The sequence below is a fragment of the Sus scrofa genome, chromosome 12 (genome assembly GCF_000003025.6).
Source record: "Sus scrofa isolate TJ Tabasco breed Duroc chromosome 12, Sscrofa11.1, whole genome shotgun sequence".
NCBI classification, from domain to species: domain Eukaryota; kingdom Metazoa; phylum Chordata; class Mammalia; order Artiodactyla; family Suidae; genus Sus; species Sus scrofa.
The window spans coordinates 23,507,516-23,520,000 of NC_010454.4; the positions used below are offsets into that span (position 1 = coordinate 23,507,516).

The following is a 12,485-nucleotide window of genomic DNA, read 5'->3' on the forward strand; positions in this document are numbered from 1 at the left end:
GCACAGACAGAGGTTAAGGGCTTGGCAGAAATCTCCAGCGGTGGGGCCTGGGGTGTGGCTGTGGCCTGGCTGGCTGCCTGGAAAGGGCTGTGACCCTCATCGGTGATGCCCCATCCACCCGGGCTCCCCCTGCTGGCAGCTGCTCTGCACTGCATGTCCCTGTAGAGTGTCCCCTGACCTGCCAAACAGGCAGTGACGGGAGCTCCAAGGCAGTGACTGGGGACTGTGGGCAGCATTGTCGAGCCAGAGCTGAGGCCACCTCAGAGGACCTCTGGGAACCCACCTCCCACTCCTGTGTCCAGGACCAGCGGCCTGGAGCCCTGGACTTGAGAGTCAGCCTGATTGGGGTTCAGATGCTCACGTAAGCCATTGTCTAGCTGTGCGGACGTGGACCAGTCACTTTCCCTCTCTGAGCCTCCGTGTCCTTGCCTGTGCAATGGCAGGCTTGTTGAGAAGAGGATAAGAAATGCATCCGCTGGACCAGAGCCTGGCCCTGGGGCGGCAGCTGCCCAATTTCTGGTTCCCTTTCTGCACCTCCCCCCGCTGCTCCCTGGGGTTGGCAGGCTGTGTCCTGGGTACTGTCTGAGTGCCACCCTGGTCCCCCCTTGGGCAAGGGGCTGCAGAATCTCTGTCTTGGCTCTTTGCAGGCTCCACATCCTCCAGCTCTCTGAAGGATGCTTGGCCCCAATCCGGGCGGGCAGATGGGGGAGGCAGCCCTTCTTGCCACTGTGGCTGCCGCCGCCTTGATGGCTTTTTAATAACTTTGCTCGGAGACAATCTGCAGAGCGCTCGTTTGTCTGCCTCTTAATTAAAATTACCGTTTTCCTAAAAGAGCAACGACGCTGCTCCCTTCCCTCCCCCATCCATGGCTGCTGCCGGGGAGAAGGCAGGAGTGACTTGAAATTCTGTCCCTTTCCCTTCTGTCCCCCTTGTCCAGGTCACACAGGCCACCACCTCCCTTCCCTATGCAAATTGCAAAGGGTCCAAGGCTCAGGGGCAGGGAACTATGGAGGGGACCTGAATGCTTTCCTCTCTCACCCATCCCCCTTCCTCTTTTGGAATACTCCCAGAGGCAGGGAGCTCAGTCCCTTCCAAGCCTTACTTTCTCCATCTGTAAAGAGCCAGAGAAGCCCCTGTCCTGCTTAACCACCCAGAGTGGAATAAGACGTGAGGGTTCTTGGAAATGCGCCGTGAGGGTGCTGAGATTGCCTGCGGTGGAGGCGGTGGGGGGGTTGGCATCGTCTGGGGCCAGAGTGGGGTCAGTGGCTCCCTGCTGACTCTGGTTTCAGTTAGAAGAGACCTCCAGGGTCTTTCTGTGGCTCTGAGAGAGCAAGAGAGTGGAGGCTGCCAAACTATGGGGGGGGGGGTTCATTTAATTGTTACTGAGTTTTGGGAAAAAAAAAACAAAAAACTTCCCTGATAATAATGAAAACACTACTGATCAGTGTTTATTGAATGTTTACTCAGAAATATATGAGTGAGAGTTCCCATCGTGGCTCAGTGGTTAACGAATCCGACTAGGAACCATGAGGTTGCAGGTTCGATCCCTGGCCTCGCTCAACGGGTTAAAGATCTGGCGTTGCTGTGAGCTGTAGTGTAGGTCACAGACGTGGCTCGGATCTGGCATTGCTGTGGCTCTGGCACAGGCCGGTGGCTACAGCTCTGATTCGACCTCTAGCCTGGGAACCTCCATATGCTGCGGGTGCAGCCCTAGAAGAGACAAAAAGACAAATAATAATAATAATAATAATAATAAATAAAAATAAAAGAAATATCTGGGCTGTATATTGGGTTAAGCTCTCTACCTGTGTTGGTTCATTTCATCCTTACAACTGTTCTATGAGCTCCAGGCCGTGGTCTCTGTTTTATGATGGAGGGGACAGACCAGAGAGGTTAAGTAACATGCCCTAAATCACACAGATGAGCCGTCATGGCAGCCTCAGCCCTATTCCCCCTCCTTCCATTTTGCCTTTCCCCCAAGCCTTTCGTGGGTCTAGCCTCGATCCCTCACGCTGCAGGTCGGGTGCTACTGCCTCACTTTCTGCGCTTCCGCCAGCATGGTTCCCCGAGATTCAGAGTCAACTCTGAGGTTCATCTCCGCTTCCCTCCCCCTGCCTTGTTCCTCAGTCCCCCCGCTGCGGGGGAGACTCAGGGGCTCCTGGACCCTGGAGAAGGGTTGGGAGGGGGACTGAAGGTTAGAGAGGTCTCACAGGCAGACCTCATTTTGGTTCCAGCCAGAGTTCCTCCTCACCTGGGCGGGGTCTGAACTCAGGGGGGCCAGGAAAGTGACTCCGTGCCTTGGTTGGGACAGCAGATGCTGCTTGTGAGTCGAGGAAACGTGGGTCTTAGAATGTAGCTCCCCCGACATGACCCACCCAGGAAATGTTTTGGAGGAGCGGGAGGCCGCAGCCCAGGGCGGAGACCCGGCCCTGGGAAGGACCAAGCCCCTGGATGCCTCTATTTCCATCAGCTCCCAACAGGCCTGCTATTTCCCTCTGTGAGCCTCTGCTTCTGCACCTCCTCTTCCAGGAAGGCCCTCCCTTTGTTACCTCCCACTTCTGCTGCTCCCTGAGGTGGCCCTACCCCGCCCCCCCACCTCCCATGGCTCTGTCAGATCTCTCGTGGCATTGGTTCTGGATATAACCGAACCTACTAGTTCATGTTTGCTCTTGTGGCAGCAGACTCAGTGCTTTCAGGGCCTGGAAATGAGTAAAGCAGTGGATGAGGACAAAAGGGAAGGGTGAGGACTGCAGCGAGGAGAAACATAGCTGTGTTCCTTAAAGGCATTAAAATTCAAAGAAACAAAACACCACCAGCCAAACAAAATGCCTGCGCCCCAGTGTGGCCTGAGTGTGATCTTTGCTAAACTGTGATTCATTGACCTTGGCATCCCCCTATTACCCTGCACACAGTAGGGGTGTACTAATTGTTTTTATTTAAAAAATTTTTTAAATTAAAGTCTAGTTGATTTACAATGTGCTGTCAATTTCTACTGTACAGCAAAGTGACCCGGTCATACCTATACAGACATTCTTTTTCTCGTATTATCTTCCATCATGTTCTATCACAAGTGATTGGATGTAGTTCCCTGTGCTATTCAGCAGTATACTAGTTGTTTGTTGAGTGACTACATGATCGTACATGTGTCAGGCACTGCGCTCGATACTTCACGTATTTATTTTTTCCCTTCTTTCCAAGACAAGCACTATTTCTGCCATTTTGACATTGAGGAAACTGACATCCAGAGAAGTAAAATGACTTGTTCAAAGTCACACTTATGGGAAGGAGCTGAGACAGGATTTGAGCCTTGGCTTACTGTGTCCTTCCTGCTCTATTTGGTCCTGAGCATGTGTACCTGTGACACAGGACACACGCATTCACATGTGGGTAACACAGCACACTTGTGTGGCCAGTGGCCACCTGGTTGGCATGCATTGAGCACCTGTGGGCAGGTAGGGTTGAAGGAGGTGAGGGCTGCCGAGGTGGGGAGGGAACAGACACCCCTCTCCAGCACCCCCCTCCTCCCTGAGCTTCCGGTCCCATCCCAGCAGCCTGGGGATGGCAGCGCGGTGACAGGTGCCGAGCTGCAGAGATGACAGCACTGCTGATTCCCCCATAATTACTGTCTGATGAGATGCCAGAATTAGCCACTGTGCGAGCATGGGATGCAGATATGGGGCAGAGTGTTGGGAAGCAGCCGGGCGGTGAGGGAGCCTCTCCTCCTAGTCCTGGGCCTTCTGGCAGGAGGGCAGAGTCTGAGGAGGAGGAAGTAGGTTAACAAGGAGGAAGCACTGTGTGGTTAATATGCATCAGATATTATCATGTGGGCTGTGGTTTTCCAGTTCTCAGAGTGGCTGGTGGCACAGTGGCTGCTGGACAGGGTATCCAGGACCTCAAGGTCACTAACCAGAGAATTATGGGCAGAGCAGGCTGTCCGCTCAGACCTCTGGGCATTCACTTTGGTGCCTGGAGCTGGGATATGGCTTGCTGGGGCTCTGAGGGGCATGGTTGCTAGGAAGGGGCTAAGACTCAGAGCAAACTCTTGGAATCGCATTAGCAAGGCCAGGCAGCAGAGGGCGGATGGAAGTGCCGAGGAAGAGCCAAGGGAGCTGGGCTTGCCAGGGGAGTCATCCATCCCAGGCAGGAGGAGTCAAGTTGGCCCCAAGGCCCAAGGTCAGGGGAGGCCTGAGAGTTAGGAGCCAGAGGCAAGGAAGGCACACTCTGGTCCCAGGGCAGGGCTGGCTGTGCCTTGGGCATTTGTTTCCCCTGGTTCACACGCTGGGGGCAGGGGGAGGGCTGGTGAGAGCAGAAGCAGGGAGGGACTGCTCCGACGTCATCTGGACCACTGGAGCAGTTTTGAAGGCCACCAACTTAACAGGTGGTGACAACACGTGGCTGACCCAACAGAGCACAATGAAGATGGCCCAGAGCTGAAGCCAGGCCGTGGGAGGAAGGACTTGATGTGTTGGGCTCAGGAGAGAAGATTCAGATTCAGGAGCCTCCATCCTGTCCCAGAGGGAGAGGACCTACCCCTAGGTCCCTTCGAAGGCCATGGGTACAGATTCTGGCTCATTTTAAACAACGAGGAGTCGCACCAGATGATGGGCCTCTTGGAAGTCATGAGTTCGCTGTTTCTGGAGGTATCCAAGTCCTGGCTGGATAGTGTTCCTGAAATAGGAAGGACTTGCAGTTCTGCCTCAGCACAGCCTGTGCCCAGGGCTGGGAGGACCCTGTACCAAATTAATGTCTGAGAAGAGGGCCTTGCAAGGTAGGACTCCCCCTCTGCAGCCTGGGCTTCTGTGGCCCCCTGAGCAGCTCTGCTCCCTGCCCCTCCTCCTCCTCTCTCAGCCTTGCCCCGGGGAAGGGTCCCTGCTCTTCTGGTGTGAGGTCTCCCTGAAAAGGATGGGGTTGAGGGTCTCTGTGCTTTACTGGGGAGGTGCTGTTGGAGTGGTCCCTTCTCAGGGTGCTGGACAGACTGAGGGGACCCCTGGGGCTCTGGCCAGTGGCTGAGATGAAGACTCAGGGATGCCCTGGTGGCAGAGTCCACCTCTTCCTCGGCAGGTAGCAGGGTGTAGAGGGAAGAAGGGGGATCTGGGCTGAGGACCCCCCACCCTCACCCCGCAGTCAAGACCAGGCTTCTCCTGGTACCAGCTCTGATCATAGATAAGTCACCCCTTCCTGGACCTCTGCTTTCTCACCTATAAAACGGAGGAGAGCAACCCTCGAGGCGACTCTGAGAACTGAATGAATAGTGGCGGACAGAGCCTCTTGTGGGCTGTCCTGTGGGGGGGAGGGGTGATCAGGAGCGCTGTCATTCACAGCCAGCCTGTGCATTTACCTCAGCATCCAGCAAGCCGGGTACTGAGTTCAAACATCATCACTCCGGATGGAGAAGTGGATTTAACTGAGACGAGAAGGTTGGAGTTTGAGTCTTGCAGATGGAAGGCAAGGCTGTTTATTTCTCCCCTGCTTTCCAACCAGCACTCCACTTTCCCGGGTCCTGCCCTGGTGGGACGATTCAGGTTAGACAGCGCAACTGAAAGATGTCCATGGAATCCCATCAGGCTTCCTAGGTCAGTCTGGACCCAGGAGTCAGGCGGAAAACTCTGAGTGTCCTCCTTCCCTGGATGCCCCCCCATCTTCCAACCTTCCATCTTCCGTCTCTCCTGGTACTAACCTCAACACCCCTAGGGAGGGATCATAATGGGATGCAGATTTGGCTGTTGTTCCCAGTTGGCTTGCAGCGCAGTAGAGGAGCTAAGCTGTCAGGTGAGGACTGAAACTTGCAGCCCAGCAGCCCTGTCCTTTATCCTCCCGCAGCAGGTGGAAGCAGATCCAAGGCCGGTGGGCCCCTCTCCCTGGTGCAGGAGGCTGAGCACCTGTCGAGGGAGACAAGGGCTGGGGTGCCAGGTCCAGGAGGAGCATCCCAGTCCTTGGCATTGGCTGGTTGGGTAAACATTAGTCAGAGTGGAGTGGCCTTTATTTCAAGATAAAATCTAAACACATTAGGGAGGAGACCCTGAACTTGGCAAAGCAGGAGAGGGGCCAAGGAAGCTGTCTGTCTGAGAAGGGGCGGCAGCAGCACTCAGGGTGGGCAGATGGGGTCCCCACTGTCTTTCACCCCAAGTTGGAGATGCATTGAGCAGGCATTTGAGGAAGCCCCCACGTGCACTGCACTCTGTTGGGGGTCTGAAATGTACCTGGTGTGTGTGTATGGGCACAGGGCCCTGTCTGTCCACGTGGCATCTAAGATGGCAGAGTGGTGGGTCATGGTGGCATCTCCGCAGTGACCTGGTCTGGGCTGAGCCCCAGTGTGCCACTCTGCCTGCAGATGCCTGTGGTGGAGGCCTTTGTGACCGGGCACACATGTGTGAGCCTGGGCTGGGCCCCGGGGGTGCGCCATAGTGCACAGGTGTGATGAGCAGAAGTGGCTGCCTGTGGGAATAACCATCATGGCTTAGCAGTAACTAACCTGACTAGTATCCATGAGGTCGGGGTTTGATCCCTGGCCTCGCTCTGTGGGTTAAAGATCCAGCGTTGGGGTGAGCTGCAACCCCGGTGTAGGTTGCAGACGCAGCTCGGATCTGGCTTGTTGCGGCTACAGCTCTGATTAGACCCCTAGCCTGGGAACTTGCATATGCCCACACAGCCTGCGCTGCCCTAAAAAGACAAAAAAAAAAAAAAAAAAAAAAAGAATGAGAATGCGTGGGTGCCTGTGCTTGGAGTCTGCGTGGTGGCTGAGGGAGCCGTCTGGGTGCTGGGGTTGTGGGGCTGGGAAATGCCTCTTAGGTGAGGCTGATCCCATGAAGGCCGGGGGCTGGGAGGAAGTGGGGGAGGGGCCAACATTTCTCAGCGCCCCCCCCCACCTCCCCCGTGAGTCCCGGGTATTGACAGCACTTCCCTGTTGGGAGATGGGGTGGTGGCTGGGCCCTCCATCCCTCAGCATCAACAGATTGGTCCCTCCCTCCGGGCGCAGGGTGCCTCCTTCTGCGCATGCTTTGAGCCTGAGGCCGCCTTGAGGGCGTGGCAAAGGTCCCTTGGCCACACCCCCTGCCGTGGCGGCAGACCTGGGGGGCTACGCGTCTGCCTCCCTCGCTCCCCACCCTCTCCTTCCCTTCCTCCCGGCCTGTGTTCCTCTCCGCTGCCTCGCCAGGGAGATGTGGCGCTGACAGGACACCTTCCCTGGGCGCGTGACGGCGGAGACGCTAGGCGAGGGTTAGCTTGTTAGCGCGGGCTGTGTGGGCACACGCCAGGGCTGTTCCCAGCTCTTCCAGCGACGGCTTCAGACGAGGGTGATGTGCTCCCCTTTGCCTCTCCGCCCCCTCCCTTCCCGGGGACGCCAATTAGCCAGATCTTCATTAGGAGCTGGAACTCCAAAAACTCTGACAGTGGAGTGAAAGGACGTCAGGCGATTGGGCAGATCCGGAAGGAGCTGTTCCCCTAGGCTGGTGCCTTCTGTGCAGTGTACAACCTACATACCCGTCCCAGTGTTAGTTGTTGTTGTTGTTTTGTCTTTTTGCCATTTCTTGGGCCGCTCCCACGGCATATGGAGGTTCCCAGGCTAGGGGTCGAATTGGAGCCGCAGCCCCCGGCCCACGGCCAGAGCCACAGCAACGCTGGATCCGAGCTGCGTCTGCAACCTACACCACAGTTCACGGCAACGCTGGATTCCTAACCCACTGAGCAAGGCCAGGGATCGAATCTGCAACCTCATGGTTCCTAGTCAGATTCGTTAACCACTGAGCCACGGTGGGAACTCCCAGTTGTTTTTAAACAAATGAAAGGACTGAGGCTCAGGGAGGCTGCTGAGCTGCTCAAGGTCGCACCGTCAGTGGCAGAGCTGAGTTTGAGCCGAGCTTTCTCACCTCCAAATGGAGTGATATCAGGCAATGGCCCTGGCTTTGCCCGTTGTGGGGAGGGCTGCAGGGAGAATTCCGAAACTCGTGTATCTGAAATTCTGGGCAAGAGGCCAGCTTCTTGGCCCTTTTGCAAGGAGGGCTTGGTCTCGTCTGAGGAGTATGGTCTGGATGCCACATGGGGGACCCGGATTTCTGTGTGGGGAGCATCCACTGGGCTGGGGTGCGGCTGGACTGTGACCCACAGCTCTTGTCTCTTTGGGGCTCAGGTTATCTGCTTCGGCTGCTGATTCCTCCTAAGGATGTGGTTAGTCTCTGCCCTCCTGGGGCCTGGGGCCTGGAGAGGGGCTCCCCTGGCAATTGCCTTCTGGGAAGTGGCATAGAGGGGGTGGAAAAGTCCTTGTCCCTGGAGCCAGGATGCCTGGGTTCCATTCCTGGCTCTGCTTCCAGCTCCTGTATGACTGAGTCAGGTTTGCTCTCTGGGCCTCACTTTCCTTGCATGAAAACGCATTTGGCTGCAGGGAAAGCAGACGCAGGCAGGGCTAACCAGAACAGTCTGAAGCCTTCACTCTTCTAAGAGATTCGAGTGGAAGGGAGGGAAGCCTCTCCTCACCAGGGTTGGAGGGCTGCTGTGCTGTGTGCCCTGTGGACGTGGGGAGTCGGAGGGTGAGAGTCGGGGTGGGGGAAGGGCAGCAGATAGCCGGGAACAAGGACTCCACAGTCACACAGAGCCAGCGCGGCTGGCAGAGACACCACTGAGGCCATCTTTAATGGTCTGCAGGTCTCCGCCCCTACTGCTGAGGTGGCTTGTGGTTCTCTTCCCCCCTCCTCGTTCTGTCGACAAGAGCACCCAGTCGGGGCAGAGTGGTGCCTCTGCCAACAAGGGGCCCCCCGTCTGAGGGTGGAGGCGAGGGCCTTGCCCTGAAGGAGCTTCTAATCTAAAGATGTAAACAGGGCCCTCGGGGAGGAGGCACAGGTCGTGCCCAGTCCTTTGGACACGGAGACAAGGCTCCGACCTAAGTGAGTCTCTAGTCTGATGGGGGAGACAGGGGCCTGGCTGTGGGGGGTCCCTAGTCTAAGGGGGCAGACAAAGGAGTCCCACCCTGTCCCACCTTGTCCCACCCTGAGGGAGGATCCGTGGGTCCTGCCCTGGAATGTGCCCCCTTTGAGGGAAGAGGCCCCTTCCCGGGGGCTCCCAGTCTGAGCGAGGGGACAGAATCTGCAGGACAGAGTCAGCCCATGGACGGGTGAGAAGGAAGCAAGGGGGGGGAGGTGGGGGGAGCATCTGGCTGGGACAGCGCCCGCCCTATCCCCAGGGAGCCCAGCACCCTCTCTCTCAAATTCTCTCTCCCTGGGGAAAGCCCCAGAAGCTCTGCTGGGAGCAGCTGAGACCCAGGCAGGTGAGCTCTCCCTCCCCACAGCCCTGTCGAGGTCCTTTAATTAGATTCTGACTCGTTTACCAACTAAGTGGCCTTCGGTGGGTTTTAAATCTGCACAAATTGCTTTGTGTTTTTCTGCCCGTGTGAGGTGGTGACTGGCAGTGCCCTGCGCCCTCCCCTGCCTCCTGGCTCCCTCTGGGGCTCTGTGGTCCCCACCCCACTTCCCCACCTGAATCTAGATGCCCAGCTTCCCTGGGGGCTGGGGGGTGGCAGGGCTCCCTGGGTATGAGGGTAGAAGAATCCAGGGGGCGTCACAGGCCACAGCCCCCCTCTCACCTACCAGCCTGGGGAAGGGGGTCCACACAGCAACTTGTTCGCTCACTCAGCCTCCCTGGTCCTCGGTTTCCCTGCTGTACTGTTGGGAGAACGGACCCACCCCAGGCCCTTCACCGTGGCTCTGTCGGTCAGTGCTGGGGGTTGAGGAGGGGACACGGGTGTCAGCAGCCAAGGACCGTCCTGCCTCTGATACCCTCTCACCTGGCCCGGGTGGTGATCCATCGTGGGGACGGGCTCCGCCTGGCCTCGTCCCTCTTCTGGATCCTCCCTCTCACGCCTGGGCGACCGGGGAGCTGCTTTCCCTGGGGACATGAGGATGACGGCTTGCCTGGCCTTGCCCGCCTGCTCCCAGGCTGCGGGAAGTCACCCTGATTGTCTAACCATCACCCCCATGCTTTCAAGTCTCCCTTTCCTCGCAGGCGTCTCTTCCATGGGCTCCCCTCCCCCTTCTTCTCTGTCATCCCTCCCCACCCAGACAGACTCTCTGGAGGAGGCCTGACCTTCGGGGAAGTGGGTCTGGGTTGCGAGGGAAGGGGGACCCAGGGGGGCAGGTTTGGGGGGTTCCATGCTGAGAGCGGGGACGTGAAGCCCTGTCCTTGATCCTCAGTGCAGCAGCCTCCTCCCCTCTGATCCCCCCTCATCCCAGCGCCCGCCCCCACCTCCGAGGCTCTGCTTGGAGTGACAGGAAGACTCGACAGGGTGCTGGGCATTGGCAATTTGGGGGGATATTACACAGGAATGTTTACAGAAAGGCAATTGCCCGGAAAATGACTTTGGTTGCTGTGGTATGGGGCGGAAAAGATGGTTTGAGAAAACAGACACAGATGGGCTTCTGCTCCAAGGACCCACAGACAGACAGCCAACGGAGTGAGGGCCACGGGCATACAGAGAGCCCAGCGCCAGGGTGCCCAAAGACAGGGAGGCCAGTTTCTCCATGGGGGGAGGAGCGGGGAGGTGGACGGATGATCCCCTCACCTCATCCAGGTTCCTGGAGCCTCTGCCAGGCTTGGCCTTTGTCCTCTGGCCTCTGACCTCCCAGCACAGTGTGCTTCCTGACCGCAGCAACTGCCCAGCAGGATGGAGTTGTCAGGCACAATCGATGGTGGCAGTCGCCTTGGGGCTCCTTCTGGGTGACTTGGGCTCCTCTCGCTTTGGCTGTAGTTGGTGGCACTGAAGGGGGTGGGGCTTGAGCTGCATGTGTTCAAGTGTGTGTGATGACTGGGGGCAGGGAGGCCAAGGTCTTTGGGGTCTGAGCCCGGCCCTCCACCCTTCCGGCAATCTCCATGCACCCCTTCCCTTGCCCTGCTGGTGGGCTTCACTGGGATCTAGCCCAGCCCAGGGACCCTGTGGGCCCCAGGCAGTGGATGGGGGCACGCGTGTGAGGTCTCTCAGGTCCCCAAGGGAGGGGCCTCGTGCAGCCTCCCCATCTCTAGAGAGAGAGAGCTGGGGACCTGAACTCCCGGTCTTGGCTGCAGGGCTCTCAGAGAAGCCCTCTCTTTTCTGTATTTGCTCCTCCGTCTACTTCCTCCCCTTCCCCTCTCTTCTTCCCTCTCCCTCCCCACCGCTCTCCTCCACACCCTCTTCCTTGGGAGATGATGTCATGGGTAAATATTGCCCAGTGGCAGCCAGAGGACAGAGTAGCTGGCGACATCTGGGATAAAGACGCCAGGTGGGGAGGGCCTCAGTGGCTAATGAGACAGTGTCACTCAAACCTTGGGATCTTAATTCTCATCATGAGTTACTGTGATCTCATATAAAAGAATGCAGTGGAGGATAAAAATAAATCGGGCTCATAAATAAGCGTGGAATTTGGAATTGCGGGAACAAATAACAATGTCGCTCTCTTCCTGAGCACCTGCGCCTTTATCCGCAGCCGGCCACTGGGGGGCGCCCACCGCTCCCTGGGTCATCCCAGCCTCTGGTGGGCTCACGTCCTGGTTGCCCAGGCTGGGAAGGCTGCGCCGAGGGTGACCAGAGGCGCCCCCCCTTCCCTCTCTTCCCTTCCCCCTCATTCTATCTGGATCTCACCAGTCCTGGGGTTCAAACCCCGTAGCTTCAGTCTCTTCAGGCTGGGAAGGCTGCGCCGAGGGTGACCAGAGGCGCCCCCCCTTCCCTCTCTTCCCTTCCCCCTCATTCTATCTGGATCTCACCAGTCCTGGGGTTCAAACCCCGTAGCTTCAAACCCCTGAAGCTTCAAACCCCAGCTTCATTATAGCTGGTCTTGCACACTGAGGATACTTGGAGAGATGCAAACACTCCCACCCCAGCTTATCTCTGTGATTCCCCCAGCCCCCATCCCACAGGGGCTCTCAGTCCCAACACCCCTTCCAGCAGTGTACCCCAACTCTGCTCCCCCCCCAGGGTCTCCCCACTTTTCCTCTGCCCTCAGAGCCCCCTGCCTCTCCACCTCACAGCCTTCCATTGCCTATGTCTCTGCCCCGATAGAACCCAGTCCTGCAACCCCTTCGAAGCCTCCCTGTCTCATCTACCCCCCAATCACCCCCCTACACACACACACAAGACCCCTGCCCAGATAGATCCCTCACCAGCCCCCTGCCGGTAAACAAGAAGCATCGATCTGCTCAGAGCTGCTGGTGCCCAGAGCCCACTGCTTGCTAGACTCAAGCAGTCTAGCAACTCTAACCCAGGAAGCTATCTGCTGGGTTTTTTACTGGGCTGCTCAGTCTGGGGAGGGTGAGGGGCCTTGGCGGTGGCTGGAGCAGGTGCAGGGCTAATGGGAAGGCTGGTCCGCTGTCCCAGCAGAACCACGTCAGGGAGTGTCTTTAATTCCAAACCATGCGCTTGCTCCTCAATGTCCTGCCAGCTCCTCCCCCAGGGCCCAGGAAGGTTTAGAGGCCAACATCCCCATTTTACAGATTAGCACCCTGAGGCTCTGAGAGGGAAGAGGCTGGCT

The 12,485-nt window shown here is 57.6% G+C and overlaps 1 protein-coding gene across 11 annotated transcripts in view; it reads left to right on the plus strand.

Annotated features, from left to right (window-relative positions):
- The window catches only part of SRCIN1 (SRC kinase signaling inhibitor 1), a 77,074-nt gene that overhangs the window by 13,029 nt on the left and 51,560 nt on the right, over nt 1-12,485 (plus strand). The window lies entirely within an intron of this gene.